Source organism: Myotis brandtii, unplaced genomic scaffold (assembly GCF_000412655.1).
Source record: "Myotis brandtii unplaced genomic scaffold, ASM41265v1 scaffold111, whole genome shotgun sequence".
In the NCBI taxonomy this organism is placed as follows: Eukaryota; Metazoa; Chordata; class Mammalia; order Chiroptera; family Vespertilionidae; genus Myotis; species Myotis brandtii.
Window position 1 is genome coordinate 4,474,268 of NW_005353789.1, and position 6,546 is coordinate 4,480,813.

Below are 6,546 nucleotides of genomic sequence, written 5' to 3' on the forward strand. Positions count from 1 at the left end.
AATGGCAGGAGGTGAATGGAGAACAGCCTTGAAAATGACATCTGTGAACACTGGTCATACATGGTGGAGAGTGATTTGTCCTAACAGAAGTTGCTCACTGTGCTATTGCTATGGGAGTTAAGAGATGGGAAAAGTCCCACCATGGGAAGGCTTCATGAAGTCATTATAATAACACATAAACACTTATACACACCTATTTCTCACTCATCCAATTCTCAAAGCTCACACTACCGTAGGTAATCTCTTTTATTAGTTGTTGATATGTCCTTCTAAAATTATCAAACACAAACAATTGTGAATATACATTTTTATCTCCACTCCCCTTTCCTGCACTGTACAGCATACTATATGCGCCATTCTATACTTGACTTAGCAACACCCACTGGACACCTGTCTGTATCAGCACACAGAGAACTTCCTCGTTTTTGTTTTTACAGCTGCACAGTGTTCATAAGGACGTACCATAATTTATTTACTTTTCATAATTTATTAAGCATTGGGGTGTTTCCAATCTTAGGCTATTGAACAGTTTTGTAGTCATGACTGCTTATAACTATGCAAGTATCTTTATAATTTTTAAAGCTATTGCTGAATTGCCTTCAATGGGGATTATTTGAAAATGCCTCCAGGTGGTTAGATTTAACTACAACACTAAACATAAAGCCAGAGAAGCAAACAAAAAGAATTATTATTTTTAAATGATGCCACTAATATGCTTGCTCATTTCCAATAAAATACTGCATACAACTAAAAATTCAAAATAGAAAGTTGTGTCATGTATTAGACAAAGTATGGATCCAGATTTTGGCAAGTTTGAAGCTGATGCAATTTAGGGGGGTCTCCTTTAAGAAAAATAACATGAAACTACAAATGACATCTGTGAACAGTGATCTTACACACTTTGGAAGGGACTCATGTAGGAGAGGGCCCTGAAGTGTAAGCTCAGTTGGCTTTGTGGCAGATCTGCTCCGTATGACATACATGCACACATGTGGAGAAAAACAAATTATCTGTCCTTTCCAGTGGGGAGAAACCATGTTCAAAATGTGTTTACCACTGTCCTTAGCTACACATCAGTGAGAATGAGCCCACAGGCCCAGAGGTGTCAGCTCCATGATGTATGTAATATTCCCTTTATTCACATTCTATCTCCCCAAATGAATTCGTTTTATGTATCTTTCATCTTAGAAACCCCAAACACCGTATAGAAAATTCTTGTTAATATTAACAATATGATATGGAGGAAAGTGTCACATTGTAGAGAACATTCCTTAGGGAGAGTTCAGAGGGCCCCTATCAATTTCATTTGTCCTGACCATATGCATAAAAAGCTCCAGCCAGGCCCTAGCCGGTTTGGCTCAGTGGCTAGAGCGTTGGCCTGCAGACTGAAGGGGCCCAGGTTTGATTCCGGTCAAGGGCACATGCGAGTTCCATCCCCAGTGGGAGGCATGCAGGAGGAAGCCGATCAATGATGCTCTCTCATCATTGATGTTTCTCTCTCTCTCTCTCTCTCTCTCTCTCTCTCTCTCTCTCTCTCTCTCATCATTAATGTTTCTATCTCTCCCTCCTCTTCCTTCTCTGAAATCAATAAAAATATATTTAAAAAAAAACACACAAAATACAAACAAAAAAAAAACTCCAGCCGGCAAGAGGTTACTATTGGGAAATGACTGCCTCATACTAAGTTTGAAAGAGATAAGCTGACAAATTGAGTTTAGTGATCAGAAGTTAATGATCCATCTCTGTAACAGGCAGTAGCTTGCCTGCCCGGTCCCAGGTTCTGCTGCCATTCCTTAGTCAGGCAGCGTTGTAATACTTCCGAGGAGAGAAGTATTGGCTGGCTGATGAGATGAATACACGCCCTGGAATAGCAGTAGAAAAGAAAACATAAGCAGAGCAGAGAGGAAAGAGGAGAGGGATGCAGACCAGGGTTAATAGACAATAGGATTAATTAGTATGTCAGCTAAAAACAAAGTGAAAATCAATTAAAAATAAGCATCAAGCATAGAACAGAAATTTAGTAAGATGGGTCACCTGCCAAACAAGATTAGGGTTTTAGTGGAACGGACTACATTTCACAGAGAAAGATTCATATCTGACATTTAAAATATAGGCATTATCCAATTAAGTGAGGTTTGGAGAGTCCATATCCAGCCGCCTGCATCAGAGTTAAGCGGTTCTATGACTACATTTAAGTAATGTTGACCTTCAGTCAAAGTGCCTCATAAACTGGGTTTATGTTCACTCATGTTCAAATGAGTCCACAGTGACTGCTTGTTAGGAAGCTTCTAGTACTGCTGTTTCTTTTATCTTTTACTTTGTTTAAGGATGACTCATCAAGAGAGAAGGTCACTGCTACCTATGTGAAAGGTAATTCATTTACAACCACAAACTCCCATATATAAGAAACATTGACTTTTAACCTTTTCTTTTTTTGTATAGTTAGTTTTGAAAATGTGTGTTTATTTTGTCTGAACTGGTTTCTTTGAAATTATCTTAATTCTGGTGTCTCACTGGGGAGTGGAAAATGGAATCTCTGTCATTATTGGGGTTTTATCTCCCCTTGGTCACACAGGACTCAGAATCCTAATGTGGTGCCCAGAAAGTTGGATGTGAGAGCCACTGTGGTTTTGGCTTACCCAAACCCGTCCTGCTTTGTCACCTTCCTTGCTGCTAGGGGTGGACAAATGGTCAACTGACAGTACCGGCCTATAAGAGGAAAGAGAACTTCTGCTGGGGGTGTAGGCAATGCTTTTCTTTCCCTGATAAAATAAATGCAAGATCCGAAGGCTCCCTCTCCCTCTCTCCTGACTTGATATGGACACAGTATCTGAAACGGCAGCCGTCATCTTGCAACCACGAAGGATAGGCCAGGAGAATTACAGACTTGATGGCCCCAACATCATTGAGCCATGGAATCAGTTCTTCCACCCATTTTCAGAATTTCTGTTGTGAGAGAGAAAAGGAACACCCTCTTTGTTTACACCACTATATTTTTCGTCTTTCATTATTTGGGGCTTAAGGCGTTTCTAACTGATTCACAGAGGACACAGGTCTATTTTCCAGTTGTTCATGGTTGCTGCTGATATTCTTATTGTCCAGTGGTTTCTTGAAATCCAGTGACCAGCTGTGCCTGGGCCCTTTACTGGACATAGGAAATGATCAGGACTGGGACCCTGGTGTCTAAGGCTCAAAAGCCATACAGCATCCCGCTGAACCCAGCCTGGGAGCCAGGAGCAGGTCCCCACTACTCTATAAACCGGTGGACTGCTATCCCTGCCCTGGATGGAAAAGTTAACTTTTTGATCCTCTTGCCAATTTCACAGGCACACTCCCTTTCTCTTTCCTCCATTCAGGACATCTATTACACTCTTCTCTGTGGGTTGAGGTTTTTACAAATAAATGCAATGCCTTTCCTCAGGAAGCTCCTGCTTTCTGTTTAGCTACAACCCATCTCTGAGACAAGGCAGCAAACACCAATGATCTGCTTCAAATGTAGGAGGGAAAACTAGTGATCAACACAATTTAATACTTTAATACATCACTTTGCCACACCCACCACCAGTCTAGCAAAGTAGCCACTGTGGCAAGAGACACTGAGAATAACAACAGCTGAGTAATAAAGATGACTTTCGAGCCTTGTGCTGACTTGCGTGGATGATATCCCTTAGCTTGTTTCTCATCTACGCAGCAAGGTTTTCAATGCACATATGCCATGGGGATGCTTCTTTATTCATAATCGAGAGAGCTGGTGTAGTTTGGATGGTGGTATATGGATGGGAGGGGGAGAAGAGGAGAGTGACTATTCACCCTAGACTTAGCTTACTCACAAGACTTGCCATTTTGACCTTCACTGTTTATATTTAAGAAGTTGGAGCTTTCATTTGAAAGTGTTTGCTTTTTATTTCTGGATTTCATTTTAGAAAAAGTTTTATTTAAGGTTTAAAACTTGTTTTTTTTGAAAGGGTAATTATTTACAAGATTAATTAAAAAATTGATTTTAATGGCAAATGACTGGAAACAACCTAAATATAACCAACAGGAGCCTGATTTAAAAAAATTATAGTACAACTATCCTATATAATAAAGAGGTAATATGCAAATTGACCATCAAGCCCTTGCACAATATGGCCGCCCCCATGTGGTCAAAGATGGCCACCCCAAGATGGCCGGAGGGGAGGGCAGTTGGGGGTGACCAGGCCTGTAGGGGAGGGCAGTTAGGGGTGACCGGTTTGACATGGGAGGGCAGTTGGGGGCGACCAGGCCTGCAGGAGAGGGCAGTTGGGGGCAACCAGGCCTGCAGGGGAGTGCAGTTGGGGGCAATTGGGCTGGCAGGGGAGCAGTCAGGCGTCGATCAGGCTGGCAGGGGAGTGGTTAGGGGGTGATCAGGCTGGCAGGCTGAAGCGGTTAGGGGCAATTGGGCAGGCATGCAGGGGAGCTGTTGGGAGCCAGCAGTCCCGGATTGTGAGAGGGATGTCCGACTGCCCGTTTAGGCCCGATCCCTGGGGAATCGGGCCTAAACCGGCAGTTGGATATCCCCCGAGGGGTCCCAGATTGGAGAGGGTGCAGGCTGGGCTGAGGGACACCCCCCCCCAGTGCACGAATTTCGTACACCGGGCCTCTAGTTAGTATATGAAATTAGAGACTGAGATGCTATATAACTATTAAAGAAATGAGGAAGTACTCTAGCAAGTATGAAAAATCTTCTCTCTGGTTCTTGTCTCTTATTTCACTCACTTTCCACACCCTCCATAGGTTATTTCTTATGAATCTTTTCAGAGTTTCTTTATAGACAAGTAAATACAAATGTAGATTCTTACTTTTCCTCTTCACATGAAAAGTATAATATTTTACATACTGTTCTGTGCCTTGTTTATTTTACTTTGACATCAGAGAGTAATTATAACTCAGAAGTTTAGAGTAAGGGTACTGACAGATTGAAGCTCAATCAAAACTACAAATAACTTTACAAAAACTATATCACCCATATACTTCAACACAGCTAGTGAACATCTCCACAGGTGTTTGTTAGTTGAACTACAGTCTATGTTTCCTTGATGCTTATAGTCCACTTATCCCACATTTTGGGGGAACACAAGAGGGAAGCTTTTTATGTATTTAGTTTGGGTGCCAGCTCAGCACCGCTGAGCCATCTATCAGTAAGGTCTTTCTGGGCCTTCATCTGCACTGTTCACCATCATAAGGACATGCAATACATGCTTTCTACTCCTGCGATACTTGTAGGCAGTCATAATTGGCCAGAGGGGACAAATATTATCAGTTCTATTACATAATCCCTAATGTGATGAAGCTGTGCTTAGGTGGCTTTTAAATAGGCCAAACTTATATATTTATTTTCTAAAACACTTGAACCCAAAAGGTCATTCAGTCAAAACCCTAATATTTGTGACCAAGTATCAATCCCTTTCCACAAAAAAAACCTTTGTCTTTTCATAATAATCTACAATAACTGCTCCCCTCCCAAATTACAGCAAAATTATTTTTTTTAAATCAGCTTTCCATTAACCAGGGGAGAATTATGTAGTTTGTGTCTCTTAGTAGGCTAAATTTCTCCCTTGATGCCTATTTTTCAGTTATTTGGCAACTTCATCAGAGCCCATGAGGGGAAATCATGAGATACGGGGAACTGGTTAATGAATTATAGCATGGTGTTAAAGTTCATCTAACCCAGACTCCTTGTTTCACAGATAAGGAAACCAAGGAAGGGAATGGCTAAATGATTTGTCCAACATCACGCAATGACTTCCTAAGAGACCCAGGATGGGGAGTCAGGCCTGCTCGCCAGCCCAGCATTTCTCTACCACACCTGGTGCACATTCCTAGGCATGAAATGGAGAAAACAGACGCCAATAATTACTATTGACAAGGATATGATGGCTGCTAAGAACACTATATTTCCTAATTAGGCAATCTCATTCACTCCCATAGTTGTCATTGCTACCTGTGCAATTGGTGACTTAAATACTAGTATAGCCAGCCCTGACCCCTTCCATGTATTCCATTGCCTTTGCCTCTTTCCTCTTCAAGGTATTCTCCACAATATGTTACAGTGATTTTTCCAGAAAGTAAATATTCTCTGTGCTCTTGCCCGAAACTCTTACTGTTCAGTAAAGGAAGCACATATAGCATGATTATTTAAGGACCGTCATATAATCCCTCTTTGCCTAACTTCTATTCCACTATAGATTCTAAATGTTAGGTTCCATAAAGGCGAAAATACTTGCAATTTTTTAAAGTTATTAAACTCCATGTCCTTACACATGCGCTCCCTCTATCTAAAATATTATCCTCACTCTAGCCGGTTTGGCTCGATGGATAGAGCATCGGCCTGTGAATTGAAGGGTCCCAGGTTCATTTCTAGTCAAGGGCGCATGCCTGGGTGTGGGTTTGATCCCCAGTAGCAGGCATGCAGGAGGCAGCTGATCAATGATTCCCATCATTGATGTTTCTATCTCTCTCTCCCTCTCCCTTCCTCTCTGAAATCAATATATATATGACTTACTAATAAGACTTCTACATAACTCT